Source organism: Siniperca chuatsi, linkage group LG14, assembly GCF_020085105.1.
Source record: "Siniperca chuatsi isolate FFG_IHB_CAS linkage group LG14, ASM2008510v1, whole genome shotgun sequence".
NCBI lineage: Eukaryota > Metazoa > Chordata > Actinopteri > Centrarchiformes > Sinipercidae > Siniperca > Siniperca chuatsi.
In genome coordinates, this window is record NC_058055.1 from 17,956,449 (window position 1) to 17,975,904 (window position 19,456).

The 19,456-nt window shown below is 39.1% G+C and overlaps 1 long non-coding RNA gene across 2 annotated transcripts; it reads left to right on the forward strand.

Annotated features, from left to right (window-relative positions):
- The first annotated feature begins 565 nt into the window (after positions 1 to 565).
- LOC122888335 lies at positions 566 to 13,833 on the forward strand. 2 transcript variants are annotated; one of them, XR_006380681.1, is made up of 4 exons: positions 566 to 793; positions 8,438 to 8,591; positions 9,029 to 9,083; positions 12,417 to 13,833. It is a non-coding gene; the product is annotated as an uncharacterized LOC122888335 (long non-coding RNA). The 2 variants fall into 2 exon arrangements; XR_006380680.1 differs by lacking the exon at positions 12,417 to 13,833 and having other exon boundaries at positions 9,029 to 11,134.
- The last annotated feature ends 5,623 nt before the right edge of the window (positions 13,834 to 19,456 follow it).

Below are 19,456 nucleotides of genomic sequence, written 5' to 3' on the forward strand. Positions count from 1 at the left end.
TCTTTTAGTCACTACTTAACATTCATGACTGTAGATGAGGATTGGAATCAAAGTTTGTTACTAGTAAACAAAGACGTTTACCTTCACAGTCATGTACAATAACTGAGGAAGCTACACCAACTTTCCTGCTGAGCTTCAGCTCCATACTACATGAAAACAACACCTGTAGATGCTTGAAATTCCTCACTTGGACCAGCAACTTTCTCCTAACAAGGAGGTGTCATTTCACTGTTTTCATCGCGGCCTCCCAATTGGAGGTGCTGACCCTCAACCCAACCACTTTACATTCTTCTGCAAACTGTGTGCATACTAACTGGACTATGGCAACAGCAAAGAGCAAATGACAAAAGGCCACCAAAGTGGACACATTCCAGTCCTCACCTGCACCTTGATATGCATCCCCACACAGCGCATGGCAGTCAGGATCAGGAGATCCTCAAAGTTTGATTACCCACCCTTTATGATAACAGACTGGGCCAAAGCCCTGCCTCCCTTTCCTGAGTCATCTGACAGTTCCTCCCACACACATGTTTTTGCTTCTGCAACCACAAAAGCTGCAGTCCTTCTGGTCTGCTGGTGCCTGTCTGCTAAGTCAGGACTTCCTGTGTGCCTTACTTTCAACCTGATGGCTATCTCCACAGGTTCCTCCATAGGCTGCTGTCACGAAAGGCACAGTCAACCTTCCGGCCACAGCTCAGAGCAGCTGTTTTACCAATGGAGGCTTTGAAATAGGGCCACCACTTGGACCACTGGATTAAGTGTTCCACTGCTTAAAGTTTTATTTTTTATTAAGGTATGTAAAGCTATATATTAGCAATATAATTTCTTGGCACTCTTTATCCATAACATATTGGAAATGAGCTTGTAGTTATCAGTATTTTTTATTTGACTGGTCAACTATACTTATAGTTTGATTTATAACCTGCTATATTGAGATATTTTCTCATCGAACAAAACTGGAGTGATGGTGGAAGTAGACCAAAGTTATTGCGTGTGAAAATTAGGAGACTGAACCACAACATAATCAGCTATCTGACTCTGTCCTCAAGCCAGCAGGTGTTCCTCTCAAACAGGATCAATTTAAACCTCTCCACCAGTGTGACCCTTATCAGATTGGGTCTGCAGGGTGGATATCTCCCCCTTAGCAGTCCTTAATGCAGACTGACACCTGAATGACCATTACCAAGACATCAGTCTCCATTCAATTGCCTTCTGGAGAGTATAGCTTGGTAATAAGTTAGGGAAATGATCACTTTTGCCAGCTGATGGTAATTCACTATGTATGCAAGCTGTCAAATACATCGGCTGAGGTCTTTGATCAAAGCTTATGAAGGGTTTGATGGGGTTTAGTAAAGATAAAGGTAGGAGAAGTGGAGAGAGAGGAAAAGAAGGGGCTTTGGGGGGTACAGGGAGAAGGGGAGAAAGAAAAGGTGAGTTTCCAGAGTCACACATTCCAGAAACACGTGTGAAAACTCTAAAAGATACAAAAAAGACCCATATTAGTGGAAGAATGTTTCACTTTGCAGATTTTGGTTGGATTTTCTTTAGATTCTACCCAGCTGTTTTCCTACCAATTAAACACCAGTGTTTGAAACAGTATAGCACATACACTTTGAGGTGTACAGTTGGACTTTCTTGTTGCACACACACACACACACAGCAAAAACACATAGACACTCTCTGGTTATCTTGCTGTAGAACCTTTTTTTCAGACTCAGTTTTGTGACACTATGAAAACACACTTTGATCTCATATTCTATGTTCATAATGACTGTAAACAATGACCAGGGGGCCACAATTGCTGGAACTGTTCCCTAACCATAGCGCACCCAAATGAAAAGAAAGGAAACTGTAGATGAGGAAAAAATACAATCAGCAATTTTAAATGTAGCAGACTTACATAATTAATAGTTTGCAAAGTTCATGAATCCCCAAGGGTTCTTAGATCTCCAGATAAAAAAGTGAGCGAGACTGGATGTGGCTATCATTCCACCCACAATAGAACATGTAAAATGACCGAACTAGTATTTTTTTTCATGTTTTAGTCCATATACTGCCAGTCATGCATACTTTACATTATGTACTCAGCATAATGCAGCTTTACAAAAAACAACAAACAAGCAAGCAAAACCACATGATGCTCACTCTGATGTATTACATTTCTGTAGCACACATGCAAGATGACTGTCATCACTGTGTCACAGACATGACATCCATTTAGCACAATTTGAAATCTGTTTCCCTGCACCTTCCTCCAAAAAACTGCCTGTTCCTGCTCTGAGGAGACAATAATATTGGCTTCTGAGTTGACAGTAATAGCTACTGGTTATCTCCCTCCATGTTTTGTACCGTAGCGGTGAAAAATCTATAAATATAATCTATAATCCCAATTTCTCTATAGGCAATACAGCACAATTAACTTTGACAACAGAGCTGTCTGATATCCATCAGTTTTTATCTTATCTTATATGTTTCCATATACTTAATACTTCCTTATCTTATATGTTGTTATCTTGTATGTTTTTGTCATGCATGATTGCCTATTTTTCTTGCTTGCTTTTATTTGAAGCACAATGGGTCTGTCGTGTGAAATGTGATATATAAATATAGTCCCCATAGTCTGATAGCCACATTTAAATGCAGTGACCCATGGACGTGTCCTGTTTGTCTTGTGGTTCATGTCTGCGTCACCATCAGTACTGTTTCTTTCTAACAAGGAAACATCTCTAAAATTGGCGGCTACTGAGATACGACGTGGGGACCATAAAATCTGTGATTGTCTGTCTGAATTTTGGATTGGGGAAGGATGAGAAGTGAGCAGTTGTTTCATTTTCCATGGTCGTGAACACCTCTGTCATTTAGAGAGGAACTGGTCCTGTTACAGTCCAGTCCTGTAGCCAACTGCTTCTTTATTATATTATTATATATATTCTAGATTATATTCCGTCCCCATATCTATAGTCTATCTAGTTTAATTTTTTTATGATATGGCATGTGAAAAATCAAAAAGTTGTTCTTTCCTCTTACAAAACTGCCACAATCAAACCTGCAAGCAGCTTATTTCATTCTGTTTGAAATGGATAATGGGATCCAGCCCATAACCCCCCAAAATTAAAAAAACACTTTGGTGATCATTGCAATAAGAGGCCGCTGACAAAAAAGAAGTAGAGAACCATCTGCCTGAGTCTGAATCTGTGTGGCTTTGTGTGAACAGCTCACTTTCTTTTTTTCATTTCTAGAGGGAACAGATGCTTTTTTCCAACCTCACTGGTTATCTTCAAACACTAAAACCAGTCTTTCACCCATCCGTTTTTGAAGAAACTGAATTATTGATGCATCTAGAATGGTCTGCCTGCATTTAAATGTGAGAGATTTCCCTATTTGTAGTTCTAAAAGTGTGTATAGTTGGGATATCACACATACAGTATTTGCCATATTCAGAAGTGGTAATTGAGTGTGTGAGTACCTTATCTCACTACTGACATAAGTCAACATTCAGGTGCTACACTTGTATAGAAACCACACTCAAATGCTGTACATCACTGCATACTTACCAAAATATAATAAGGCAAAATGAGATTGAGAGAGAATGAAAGAAGATGATCCACTCTGTGATTAACTGTGGCAATTGGACTCTGGACATGTGCAAAAGTCCTTAAAGAAGGCCCTAGATGAAAATCTACACACAAAGGAGGCAATTAAGTAGAGGAAAATAGAGGGTTATCTGCCCGAGGAAAGGAATCATCACAGGAGATATAAAACAAAGTGAGAAGGTCATGAACAGCACTCCAGTGGTCAATTTAATGGCCAAAAAGAGCTGCAAGACAAACGCATCTTCAGTCAAGAGGTCAAATAAACAGTATTTGGGCATCATACATCTCCAAATGGCAATTAGGAGTTACAGCAAGAGAAATCTGACCACCCACGACAACATTGGCACAAATACATTAACACTAAACGTAAACCCTTCCGTATTTCTTTTAGACGCTGCTTTTTTCGTCCTTTGGCATTTTCATTACAAGAAGAACCAATTATGGTGCTGTGGTCTGAATTTATCACATTACTACATAATCTCTAATATCAGTGCAATGTCAGCGCCCAGAGGAGAATGAATCGGACACTGTTAAATATTGTATTTGTTCTGCTAGTTCATGTAATCTCAGGATAAAATGTAATAACGAATAATTCAATCTCCATTTATTCTGTCCATGAAATTCCATTCTCCAGTAGTATTGAATGAACACGCTGTCACGTCTGTATAAGAAAATTAAAGACTATGTAAGGCCTTGAGATATTATAGTACCTACTGTGTCTTTATAAGTTGACATTAATTCTAAAAAGGAGTCATCTTATGTAAATAATAATAATAATTCATGAATTTCCCAGTCCTAAAATGACTTAGAATGAGCAATTATCTCTGCATATGAAGGAAGTTTGACAGAAAACAGTTACATAATCATGGCTATAGTTCTGTATGTGCGCTGTATGTGCTTAGCAGAAATCAGGCCTCTGTAATGTATGCTAAAATGTAACATGAACAAGCTATATTCTATACTGTTTTCACTTATGGGATCATTAGGGACAGCATCATTTGGAACAATCAATTTATTCTGATACTGTAGTGTTTGTTCAACGCTCTTCAGGAAATTATACATGCAATGTCATGCATTTCTGCATGACACTGATAACATTTGAAAGAGATTGCATGCCTGTGAAAAGCAGCATTCAGTTGTTAGTCAGTTGTTTTGTACATACATCATGGTTCCCTGAGGATAAATCATGCTGACCTTGGTTATCCCCTGACTTGTCCTCTAGCACAGCAATTTCTTTTCACTTACCCTGTGAAATATCTCAACATCGTTTGGATTGGCACAAAATGTGGCGTTGACATTCATGGTTCCCAGACGATGGATCCTAAGGACTGGATGTTTCTTCTAGTGCCACCATAAGGTTGGCATGTGGTTTTGAGTGAAATGCCTTGATAACTATTGAATGGATTCCCATACAATGTCGTACACACGTTCATGCCCCCCAGGATGAATTAATCATCTTTGGTGATCCCCTGACTTTTCTTCTAGCACCATCATCAGGACAAAATTTGAATTTGTCCAATACTTTGGTTTATGACTAAATACCTTCAAAACTAATGACATTCCCATCAGCCTCAGCTGTACTTTGCTAATAAGCAAATGTTTAACTACAGCAAGATGGTGACAACATCACTGATTGTCACTGTTTCATTGTGAACATGTTAGCATGCCGGCATTCGCATTTAGCTCAAAGCAATGCTGTGCCTAAATACAGCCTCACAGAGCCACAAGCATGGCTGTAGACTCTTAATCTTGTTTTCAAACTGCTGCAAGTTTTCTTGTAATGTTTTTCTTGTCTGCTTGCTTTGTGTTTGTTGATGCTGAATAGATTTAGCTCTTCTGTCACTGATGAATGTGTAGCAATATGCTAATGGTGCTTCCTGACTGATGTAAACTGCTTTACTGTGCAGACTGTAGGCCACGATAGCAACTCACATATAGCACAAGGCTGATGCTCTGCATTTTGAGCATGTCCTCAGTGTACAGTATGGACCTTTCACGCTGACGGGAATCCAGACAGACTAACAGGCAGACACAGACCTGTGGCAGTAGAGGTCTGAACCAAAAGTAGAATGGATAATGCTCTTTCTCCCTCAAGTACTTCAGTCACGACGCCCTTGAGCAGGGCACTAATGAGGGAAATCAGTAAGGTTTTTCAATGCCCTAACCAAGTTATCTCTTCGGTGGCGTATCATGTTGTCGACTCAGTAAGTACTTCATGAGCTGCTGAAATTTCTGGCTTTAAAACTCACTTTTTCAGCCTGATCTCTGTGTTTTGGAGCAATAAACTTCCTTCCTACTCAGATTAACACAAATGCATCCATCTCAACTGTAAAACTACTCACAGAACAACAACTCAAACAACACCTACTGTGTACTGTGATGGCATTGTGAGTGCTGGCTTTGTTCCACACAAGGCGAAACAAACCTGGACATTTTTAGTATTCTGTTCATCTGTGCCTCTCTCCCAAGGGTGTGAGCACTGACTTTGGCAGAGTACTTTCTCTGGAAGAGAAATTATGGATTTATTTGAAGAGATACAAATAAACAGTGAATACAATTTTATTTTTTTTTTTTTGCCAACAGAGTGTAATATTGTAATTGATATTGCAGAGTACTGGAAGGTATAAGAGAGCAAGTGCAGAGAGGGAAGATGAGGCAGAGAGAGAAAGCGTGAGAGAGACTGGCCCAAAAAATTAAATAATCTAATAATTCATGTTGGAAGCTTATTAAAACTCACACTAATCAAAATGTGATCCTTGGGGTTCAAAGTTTCAAAAATAATTCTGGAAGAAAGGATGAGAAAATAGATGTGATCAGTATCTACACAAGAGACAAAATGCTTATTCATGCTGAGATGGTCACATCTCTTCAGCAATACGGGGTGACTTTGAAGAATCTTTGCAGACAGTTTTTTCAGGCCAATCCAGGTCACAATGCCATTACACTTTCATTCAGTTTCCAAAGGGTTGTCTAGCTTTGAGTCACAGATAACCTGCCTAATCAAAAGAGACATGAAAGTGTTGCTCCTTTTGAACCAGAGTCATTAGCAGCAGCAACCTCAGGGACTCAGTGCCATTACAAACAGTGCTCTGCCTAATCATAGGGATAACAGCTAGATATAACCAGAATCCACACAAGTCTGACACTTGTGTGAAGTTTTACACTCAAGTTTCAGTGCACAGCTCTGTGTTGCTTATGGATGTCTCCAGCTGGACGTCTGCCAACGTTCTCAAATTCAACAGGACTTAGATGCTCTCTCACTGGAAAATCCTGCTTTCTACACCCCATCTACATTGACAAGACTGTGGTGACCACCACTTAGGCTGCCAGAAGTATTGGCATAGGGATCAAAAGAAGGCTACGCCAAGCATATTTCATGCACAGGTAATTAGACAACACATTAAGCCTAAACCAACTGATTTTTATAAACATTAGGGTATGTGGTATTTTTAAAATAATTCTTTGACAAACTGGAGTCAAATCAACTGTCTTAGTTTTTGTTAGGTTTCAAGCAGCATCATCCTGAATGGGCTGCAGCTGTCGGGAGGCTTTTTGTAGAAAAAAAGGTCTTACAGTAGTCAAAACTAGCAGAGCTACACCAGCTGTCATGATCATTCAGATCTGATCTGTTCAACATGTATCCAGAATCTTCAACACCTAAGTCTGTTGTTCCAATCTCACTCATCTTCCATCTGGACCTACTTTCTCCTAAAAAAAACCCTTTTTTTTAACTCAAAATACTTCAAAGGAGCCTGTTTTCAACCTCAACCAATTCTCATAGTTTCACACTTTTTGTACAAACATATGAAGCTAGAAAAGGATTTAATATATGTCACATAACCTTGACCAGCCCTGTCATCTCCCACTTTCAGACTCTTTGCTCTCCCTCTTGTTTACCTGGTTATGAATTATTAAATTATATCCACTCTATTCTACTATCTATACCATGCATCTCCATACTATTTGTTCTCTTGGCTACTAAAGCTCTGACTTTTGCACTACTGTACTGTATTATGCATAGCTGCATTGAGGAATGTAACCATTCTTTTAGGTGAAGAGGGAACATAGAGCCACCAACAGAAACTGCACCTTTATCTGCAGAAAATTCAACAAAAAAAGACACCATGCCAGCTACACTGAGTAACAATTGACCGTGGCAGAAGAGATTATGGATTGGTTTAAAATAACTACTTGATTAAGGTTACTGAACCATTGTCGTTTGGTTTAAAATAAGTAGTTGTGTAAGGATACGGGACCTTTTTTTTTGGCTTCTTGGCTTTATTTGACAGTCTAGAGAGAGACAGGAAACATGTCAAGAGAGAGGGCTATGACATGCAGCTAACGTCTTGACTGGGATTTGAACTGTAGACATTGCAGTTATGTGGAATGCGCCTTAATCATTAGGCTTAACAACATCACAGTACTTCCATCTTGGCTCCCAATACGTGGGAGTCATTATTCCTGCAGCCACAGGTGTCTTCACTTTAACGTAAGACGTAACACTTGCATTATGGGAAGATTTGTCATTGTTGTTATCGTTGTCAGTGTCTCCCAAAATGACCCATGTGACCCTTACAAACCTGGTTATAGGTTGTTTTAAACAATCAGTGCTTACTTTTTCTGATGAGAGCCATCTTGATTTTAATTACACATTCCTCTAAAAAGTGTCAGTCTATGAAATCCTTTGTATAAGTGGTCATCGTGATGGTGTTTCTGCCTTTCATTTCTCAGGAATCAACTTTTTTCAGACGGTTGTTTTAGTGTGACTTCTATCCAATTAGTTACAAGAGGTTTGAATAATTTGTTATTATAACTCTTGCCTTCCCCTGTTATTGGTCTTTCAGATGGAAATCATTTCCTGACAGTGTGATGACACACCATTTTCAGCAGGTCAGATGAGTTCCTATAATTATGTAAATCACCATGGTTTCGTGGATTGGGAGTTCAAACTGGTCAGGAGGTTGGAGAGAGGGATCATGGGTACTGCTGCAGTTCGAGGTACTATCAATGCCAACTTTTTGAGTATGTAGGTCAGCATGTGTGTGTGTGTGTGTGTGTGACTCTGTATGAAAATCATATACTCCCCATTATGTTCCTGTAAGTGATGAAGTAGTGCCAAGTACTGTGCAACACACAACGTTTCTCAAATTAATAAAGAAGATCATTGTTGTTGTTGTTTTGTTTTTACATATTTTTCCTTTTTTCCATAAAACTGTGAAATGACTGTGGATTTACAAACATTTGCAGTACTTTAAAGATTTGATTTTATGTTTATTAAGGTTTTATGTTTTTTAAGGTTAGCCTAATTAATAGTATTTGTACAGACACAAAAGTAATTTACTGTAAATTTCTGTAGAAAGACAATTGAAAAATATTATTTTACAGAAAGAACTATTATTTTACAGTACTTCAAAATATTTATTTTATGATTTCAGGTCATGTGGAAAGACAGCTTGTGGAGATCTACAGCAGATGACCATGACAATCCAGGTGTGGAAAGAGTGGACTGTTTAATCTGAATTTGGCATAGTCAAAGATGGACAAGTCTTGTGGTGCCATACGGCACCACAAGGTGTGGGTTTTTTTCTACTGCCATTTATACATGAGTTTAGCAACACACAAACTGTGCAAAATAATATATTTGAAACTAAATTAGTCAATTGATGTTGATAAAGCCTGAACTGTATTGTACTGAACCCTACCTTCAAAAAAAAAAAAAGACAGCTTTATGATGTCTTGTGGAATTGTTTGCATTCTGGATTGCTTGGTGCAGTGGAGTAGCTAGTTTTTGTATTATGGAGATGGATATGTAGTATCTTATGTGGTGGAATTATAGTTGCTGTTGCCTATTAATAACTTTTTGAAGTGCACTTGTGTTGAGGAATGTGAACCTGTTAGACTCTCTGCTAATCAGCACCTGATTAAAGGCACACCTGATGTCAGTTAAGCACAGAGCTGAAGCAATATGCGAAAAAGCATAGTTTTGGTAATCTGTTAAAATAGTGTCTACGGAATGTATCTTTTACTGGCTACACCTGCATCGCACGTACAGCGCAGGTTTGTGTGAGGCAAAACAAGATTGTGAGCTTTCGTTTTGGGATGGTGTCTTCAGTTTTTGGACTCAGTACAGCACTGTTAAATGTCAACTTTTTCACTGAGTTTGTGTAATATGGGTAAGTTACCCTACAGAATACCGTAGGTTATGTAAGGGATAAAGTTAAGGGCGGGTTCACACCAGTCTTGTTTAGTTTGGTTGAACCAAACCCTGGAGGGTTTACCCCCTTGGTGCAGTTCGTTTGGGTCTGTGAGAATGCTGGACTTGGACCAAACAGCCGCTCTCTGGTCCGCCTTGAAGGTGTGGTCTAGGACCGCTGTCAAGTGAACTCTGCATGTTTGTAATTGTGGCCCACTTATCTCACTGGTCCACTTTGCATAGCAAACAAGTCGTGAAAGGATCTCATCAGAATTAACCATCAGCTGTGATAAGACTGATGGCAGAGCGTCTTGCTCGAAATGCCTGCATTTTAAAATCATTTAATACCCGCTGTCTTCATATGCGCGGTTCTCTAATGTCTGCTCATATGCCTACAGATCAACATCAACATAGCGTTTGTTGTCTCTTTACCAGCAGACTGTATGACCAATAATCAAATGACATTTCCACCACATGGCTTTTGTTTACAATATCTAGACCGTTTGATTTTTGCCTTTGTGAATGCAAACCGGACCAGTTGAAACAATGTATCATCCTCGCATTGGTTCGATTCAGGGACCGGACCTTTGTGTGAACCCGCCGTAAGCAAACGCTAGCTGGTACTGGCAAAATCAATACAGACAGGGTGATCAAGACCCCAAAGTAGCCCTTGATACAACGTAGCCGATATACAGGTTGGCTACTTATCAAAGATAAATATAAATTGACAGAAAATATTTATTTAAAATTAGGGTATTTCATTAACTTGTTGGTGTTACAGAAACTAGCAAAGAAACTAGTTGCCTATATCAACTGTCAGTTAAATAGTTAAGCTAAGCGATCGTCATTCAGAAGTAAATGAATTCCAGCTAACATTAGATTCATATTTCTTGTAGCCGAAATTTTTTTTCTAGTCTATATAAATTGTTTTTACAACACCTGTTGTGACACTTTCCGCATGTGTTACGTGTTCAATGTAGCCAAAGCATAAGTCTTAACTGAGGCTCAATAAAAGCTGTTACCGGTCTGTGTGGAAATGAATAGTGGAAATAGATCAGGTTTTAACAGTGGAGAAATACAGATTTTGCAGTGGGCCATTTTGCATGCTTTTCTTTAAAAACTGCTTGTGTATCACGGTAGGAGGTCCAGATGAAAATAAAGTTGGTTTGAAGTGTCTTTGACAAATAAAAAATGAGAAAGCTTTTGACTCAAATCTGAAAAGCTCTCTTGGCCATGCACTTTTATGACAGTCCCTAAATTAAGCAAGTCATTTTCTTGTCTACTGTCAAGCTGCTGAAGGTGTCAGGCTTCAATATTGGATCATGAAATGAAAATAACACATGTGGAACATCAGGCAAGCATTATCCTACCTTTTACCTGCACTGCAAAACAAATCTGGTGAAAAGGAATCAGAATCAGATTCAGAAATATGTTTTTTGATCCCTGAGGGGAAATTCTTTGTTACAGCTGCTCACTATCACGTCACACAGGAGAAGAGGTACTAACAGAATAGAAATAGACATAATAAATAAGTCTGCAAGCAAATCAAAATATGATACACTATAGACGGTGTAGTCCCTCATTCGTCCAGGAGTGTTCTATCGTAGAAAAGGTTTCAGTCGTAGTCATCTGGACACTGTTTTCAGAATCAAGACGTTTGGCTCCCATCCGGAAGTCATTCTCAATTGTGAGTGACTTCCGGATGGGAGCCGAAACGTCTTGATTCTGAAAACAGTGTCCAGATGACTACGACTGAAACCTTTTCTACGATGATACACTATAATACACCTAATAAAAATAAGTACAAGTGGGTATGAAGTATAAAGCTAAGTCAGTGTACAGTACATTGTAATAATATATGTAATAGTAGTGCAATCATGTGTACTGTCAAGTTAAGTGTAGCAGATTTAACCAGCTTATTAGGCAGTGGATATTGCACAGCAGTAACAGGATGAAAATCTTTCAAAAAGAGAACTTGCTGAATGTGTGAATATCAAACTCGTTTTTTAAGCCTATAGCCTGTTGTTTACAACCTGTTGTTTACAGGTTGTCATTTACTTTGGCTACTACCTGTTCCTGTACAGACAACAATCAACAATCAATCTTTACCAAAGAAAAAGTCTGAATATGATGATTATGAAAAAAGATTCGCATTAGCATTATTTGTTCATATCCAAATAATGAATTCATATTCGGTTACATCCCAAGAGTATACATAAGAATGTAGATACTCGATGGAAATTAGTCGGAAAAGAAAGCAGAGAAACTTCCCAGCCGGAAGTTTGGAGAATATAAAAATGTATGAGACCTCATTGCATGTAGATATTATCTTTATCTCTTTTGCATGCTCGCTCTCTTCTTTCACTTTCAGTCAGAAACATGGAAAATTACATGAAGAGTTTGGTAGTGGCATTTACAGTGTGAAAGTGTTGTCAGCGACCTTGTCATCTCTGGTCTGGCTCTCCCACTGAAGCTGATAGGACTGTTGAAACCTGCCTCCATCTGTTTCCCAGGTCTGAATATAGGCTTGTTGCTTCAGCTAACTGACAGTTGGACTTTCTGTGTCGCTCTCTCTCTCTCTCTCTCTCTCTCTGCCTCTGTTTTCTTCTCACTGTATTGCCATTTTATAGGAGTCTCCCACTGTTCAAACATCTCACACCATCAAAAGGTACTGAACATAATGAAGATAAGATTCCTGTGAGGAAATCCTAAAAATCCCATCCCGTTTCTCTAACCTTGGCTGTTATAATAAAGAAATTGCAAAACTCACTCTAAACCCAGCATCAATGGTTTTGGCTGACCTGTGACTTGTGAAAAAAAAAGTGGATTCAAGCACAGTGGCACTGGTTCAAGCCAACCATAGCCTCATTAAAGAGTAGAATATAAACGTCACAGTGGTTTTGGACATTCTCACCTTTGGACCAACCTGCAGAGGAGGCTCATCCATAGAGGCAGAGGAGGTTGCTCCTCCTTTATGTTTGAGAGGCAAGAGGGAGATCAAAATATAAAAGAGTTATTTGTTGAAATAAACCATTACCAAATCTCAGTATAATATATATTAAAAAAAAATCCATTACTGAAATTCTGATTAAAATGCTTCAACAACGACACCTGCAGGGCAAAAGGAAAAGAACAGTCTGTGTGAAGTGGTGGTGGGGGCAGAGGAGGACAGTCAATCAACAGCCAGAATACAATATTGGCATCCAATTATAATTTCCAAATTGAATGTGCCATGGCTCAAAGTAAAGCCATAGATGGATTCATACAGTAGCAGCACATTAGAAAATACATTATAATGGACAAAGTGCTCACTATCTTTAAACACATCACTAAGAAATTGCATTTAGGCCTTTTCAGATTTACGTTTCCCTTTTTTAATCGAGTAGTAGCTAGCTAGCTACTTGTGTTAGCAGTTAACAGTTAGCTTGTTGTAGCAGCTCAGAAGGACTGTTAAGCTAACAGCGAGAACGGAGCTGGACTGGGGGGGGGGAGCGCAGCTATCCGGGCTTGACCCACGGCAGGACTATGGTGGCGTGCGACGGCCCGACATGCTGCTGCACTCCGCTCATCTTGGACTGGATCCTGGCATGGGTGCCGGGCTGCGCAGCATGGAGGATGATGCTTATGCTAACCGGCCACCTGCTCTGGATCAGGTTAAGTTACCAATGGTGTTGTGATAATTACTTTGATATATTTACTTTTTAGGCTTGAAATAGAGCTTGTGTGTTTAAACTACTTTGTTAAGGATAATTATCAGCTGTTTACATATGTGGATATTTCATTTCTCAATAGAAACCACACACTACTTGCATGCCCTTGTGAACCTGTACTTGTGATAATGTCTCATTAAGCTTTGTTTGTCTAATTGGAAATCAGGCCAGCTTAGATTCAACCAGCAAGTGGTCATTATCAGTCACCACACTTCACAGGTGTTGAACGCTGGCTTGCTTCTTGTTACATCTCACATCCTTGATGAATACTATTTTATTTTATACTATTTTCTGTATTAGGCCTGTATGGTTAATCTCAAAACAACAGGACTGAATAAAATTCTGTTGTTTTTAAGAAATCTTGTAAGCCATTGTTTTACTGCTTTAAGCAAGATGATCTTCCGTTGAGTACAGATAGATGCCACGCTTCAATACCACGTGGGCAAACTGACAATCTGTCAGAGAAGAGCTGAGAATATATACTGCCAGGTGTTGATTACTGGATGGAGATCAGGTGAGTAACAGCAGGAGTGTAGCAGGTGTGTCAGTTCTTGATTGGAGGTTTACTTGGGAGGCCGCACCCCGCCAGCCACACACACGCACACACACACACACACCCACACAGGAAGGACGAATAGGGGACAAACAGACAAACACTAGGAATGGTACGCTGTACCATGACATTCTCTGAAGGAAAATCCCTGTCTAAATGTCATAGAATATATGGGATCTATATAAAACATATTAAATTAGATTAGGTTGAAATATGAAATACAGGGAACATTTTTCTTAGTGATACTGTAAAGATGGCATACAATGACATATTATAGTGCAGACAATAGAAACAGTTCAAAGTTCAAAGCAACATCTTACGTCATATATGCAGCAAACTATGAGAACTATGAGAATCAGAAATACTTTATTGATCCCCGAAGGGAAACTCTTTGTTACAGCAGCTTGCCTTTACGTCAGTGTACACAGGAGAAAGTACTAGTAAAAAAATATAATACAATGCACTATAAAAACTATAAAAACAGGTCAGAAAATAAATTAAGTACCAAGTGGGTATAAGTATAAAATAAAATAAGTGTGAAGTACCAAGTGGGTTTACCGGTATAGTAATGCAATGTAATAATATAAGTAACAAGTAGTATTGCAATAGCAGTAATAGAAGTATGAATAATAAATAGGAAAAAACTAAATATTGCACATGAGTATTACACGGATATTGCACAATTGTTCAAGTATTGCAGAGATGTAATGATCAATGTCCAGTTTAGTGACCTAGGGTCATACAGACTAACCCTTAGAGGGAGGAGTTAAAGAGTTTGATGGCCACAGGCAGGAATGACTTCCTGTGGCGCTCTGTGGTGCTTTTTGGGGGGATGAGTCTTCCGCTGAAGGTGCTCCTTTGCTTGACCAGCACGTCATGGAGCGGGTGGGAGACACTGTCCAAGATGGCATGAAGTTTGGCCAGTATTCTCCTCTCTGACATCACCGCCAGAGAGTCCAGCTCCACCCCCACAATGTCACTGCCCTTACGGATCAGTTTGTTGAGTCTGTTGGCGTCCGCTACCCTCAACCTGCTGCCCCAGCATGCCCCAGCATGCAACAGCATACAGGATAACACTGGCCACCACAGACTCATAAAACATCCTCAGCATTGTCCGGCAGATGTTGAAGGACCTCAGCCTCCTCAGAAAACAGAGGCGGCTCTGGCCCTTCCTGTAAACAGCCTGAGTGTTCTTAGCCCAGTCCAGTTTATTGTCTAAGTGTACTCCCAAGTACTTGTAGTCCTCTACAGTGTCCACATTGACCCCCTGGATCGAAACCGGGGTCACCGAGGTCAAAAGGTTTCATTAAAAAATTTACAATATAGATTTACCAAAAGGCATTAGGTGATATTTGACCAAAAAATGGTATAAAGAAAGAAAACAATGTAAAAAAAATTGACTCAGAATATCAGTGATAATTGATATTTCACCTCACTTTCAGTCACCATGACAGTGGTGTCTTTTATTTAAGTGTGGATATCTAATTTTGAAGCAAAGCCCTTTTTACATTGCACACACACACATGTTCATATTCTATATCAATACAGCAATCACAAATGCACAGCACTTTAGCATTGACCCAGATAAAATCTTAGTGATGTATTTTACTCTTTATTATAGGTTATGGATCAATGGCCAATTCAGCCACATTTAAAATGACAGAAAATTACTGGTTTCTCGTCCTTGCAGCACAGCTATGAGCCGGGCATTGTGTTGTTCTCATCTTAATCCTGGAGAGATGAAATGACAACTGGGCTTTTTTCCTTCTCGCATATGGAGAGCCATTTCATTCAAAACCCCACCCAAACTGTGTCTGGAAACTGGATAGGTGTGTACATTTTGAAATGAAATTTATACTCACACACGTTGTTCTGCATATTTCTATCGCCAGTACATTTTCTGCATTATGCTTTCCTTCACCATACCAAGTTAAATGTAATTATTTCTACACATATGCACATACTGTATACAACTGAACTAGAAAACACATCCGCACGGTTATTTCCTTTCCTCCTATCAACCACCGTCACACAGAGAAAGACAGGCATGGTCTTACAAATTTGTTTTGAGTGGTTATTTCAAGAACTGCACTGTAAATATCACTGTAACTAAATTCAGATTTTTGAGGTGGCAACGGTTTAATGCAAAAGTGAGGAAAGGAAAAAGGAAAAGAACATTTTTGGAAAGCAAGTAAAGAGAGGTGGAAAGAGGAAGAAGAGAGAATGATGTGATGGAGGGAATTGATGGAGGCCTGAAAGAAGAGAAAATAGAGGGAAGCAAAGAGAATGGAGAGAAGAGGGAAGAGACAGATGCACAGAATGTGTTGAACGCTGGCTTGCTTCTTGTTACATCTCACATCCTTGATGAATACTATTTTATTTTATACTATTTTCTGTATTAGGCCTGTATGGTTAATCTCAAAACAACAGGACTGAATAAAATTCTATTGTTTTTAAGAAATACCGGAAAGAAGAGAAATAGAGGGAAGCAAAGAGAATGGAGAGAAAAGGGAAGAGACAGATGCACGGAATTAAAAAAACATAAGGAAACAGAGAGAAGAGGGGAGGAGAATAATATGATGGTGGGATGGAGGAGAACAAGCGACAGAAAGAAAGGAGGGATGATGGATGGAAGGAGTAAGATAGAGAGGGAGGGAGGTGTTCAATTGAATGTTAGAATGGATTTCTCCGTGTTAACAGAATACCTTGTCATGTCTTGCCTGTCTAAGGGCTAAAATCTATCAGATCTATAATCCATCATCAGCTGCAGAAATGACGATCAATACTGCCGCAGCTGGTGGCTGTGGCCTAATTAAAACAGTTTGTGCTTTTGTGGGGTAAATCAAGTGACTCTGAGTGAAAAGGCCACACTGAATCCAAAAAATTAGGCTGAAAAAATGTGAATGAGTCTCTTTTTGCACTACATGGTTGAATATTTGCCCCCATAAATGCTTTCACCTAGATGACATGAAAATGCAATGCTGCTTTTCCAGTGTTTAGCATCGTTGAATGAGTCATAATATCAACTCAGTCAGTTAGAGAGGGATGTTTCACTGTAAATATAGCAAAACAGTGCTCCTGTGTGACAGTCATATCAAGTGTATCCATAATAAGATTTTTTTTATTTTTTTTATTTAGTTTCTTTTATACTTTCTTAGGAACTGTATGTGTGTTAAAATGCCAGTATCATTAATGGAACAATTGTAAAGCCCTCTTTAGTCTTAAAGGGCTGTTTCAGGTAACTCAAGGGCTGGTCAGGTGCACCTAATTACTATATTAGGTGCACCTGACCAGCCTTAACCTTCCAGTACAACAGCCAATTGACAATCTACTTTTTCCAATATAGCTTGCCTGAAGTAAATCATTTGTGAAGTTCAATTTTTGTTGACACTGTGTCAGAGAGGTCAACTCCATTGCAGTTTTTTTGAGGCTTCTCATTGTGATGGCGTTATAATGGACTGCATTATGCTGAAAGGTGCCTTTTTTTGTTACAGCTGGGAAAAGACTTGAAGATCCAGTATTCCTTATGCAAGTGTGTCAGAGAGGAGCTCAATATCTTGTAAAAAAACACACTGCTCTAGCATTCAAGACATTATTGAATCAGTGCATCAGTCCCTACAGACCACTGTCCACTGACAAAATTACAAAAACTAACAAAACGTTGAACCTCACTGACATGATGTCAGCAAAAACTGAATAATATAAGCTTTATAGGGTTTATTGTGGGGCTTTTGTATTGCAGCCCATTGTCCCCAGGTATTACGTTAATATTGAACAATTCTACACCTCACAATAGAATAGAACTACGATCTTTCCCTAACCTTAACCATTGTTTATTTACAATCTTTCCCCTATCCTACCATACCCTAGTTGCCATGCACAGATATTGTAGAGTTTTAAAAATGTCATTGAATGTAATGATTTATGTTCTTGTCTATCATAAGAGTTGAATATTGAATTGCATTATATTGTATAGAAGTATGTAACACTGTAAACTTGAAACTGTGTTTTTGCTAAAACCTGTCAGACCAATGTACAGTATGAAGTAGAACATACTTGTATTGAGTTTCATTGACTTAAATGGAAAATCACACATTTAAGCAGTGTAATGAATGCCAGTCACATCTATTAACATTTTGTTTGATCAGTGAATGTCATCAGTTCCAAAACGGTTGAGATTTCTTATTACGAACACAACCTGATCTCTACTGTGACCTAGGGTGTGAGAGGCAGAGGTGTCTGTGTCCAGAGTGATATAACTAGCCTAGCAAGCTTCTAAAAGCAGCTAATTAGAGCTAAGATGAATGCCCAGTGGGGAATGAGCCAAGGTTAGGCCCCATCTGGCCCTGTTTCACACAGATAATAACTGCAATGGGCCTTCATCTCAACTAAAGATAGCTATGACCTATGCATATGTCCCTAAGATCAAGTCTTTTTTTCCATCACACACAGCAAAATTGCTTTATTTGGTGATATATTGCTTACATGTGCAAATATTGGGCAGTGGGCTATGTTACAAGGTCACTTAAGGTCAGTGTGGCTCTTGTCTAGGGTAATTGGTTTGCCCCCATAGCTATGTTAAAAGGAACACAACAACATACATTAACGCAGTTTCAAGAATGAGTTCAGGACTCAGAAAGAAATGTTGCATGCTTTTGTTTTTTAGATTAATGGAAACCCTAAATTCTACATGCTCCTTTTCTAAAACCTAATTGTAAAGAGACAGATTAACCTAACCATATGCAAAGATGACCGTATTATTCTATTCAGAGGATTTTTAAACAATGTACCATGTTGTTCCTGCATTTAAATTCCCTGTTCACCATGTTTAATGAAGAGCCTCCACTTTGAACATTACAAAGATTTGAAAGAAGTCGTCTTTTATCTGAAAATTACAGTGATGCTCTATAAATTCTTGTCAGGCCAGGAGGAGTAAAACAAGCCAGGCCAGCCGTTTGACTGGCAGCTGGAATAAAGGAGCACACGAAATCTCTGAGACAGCGTCCAAGTGACCGTGACAAATATTCAATCTGTAAAACAAGAACAGCGGAGGTTTTTATGGTGGGCGTTTGAACAGGGAGGGTGAAAACACATTTGTGTTTCTGCCAGCAGAGACTTGAATTCTCACACAGCCAGATGGCTGGTGCTGTCTTGATTCGTCTATCCTGGGCAGCTAAAATAGATAATTACATACCTTGGTGCCAGAAATTGGCTGCTACACATCAGTTGAAGTGGGTGAGTGTGACTGCTACACATCAAGTAAATGAGATATCTAGCTTAATGGGGTTAGCAACACTTAGCAAAGTGTTTTGAAGTAAACATTGCATCTATGTGTACTGCCCATTACCAAATAGCAAACCCAATCGCAGAATAAAATGTAGCCATTTTACATTTCTGCAAACCACAG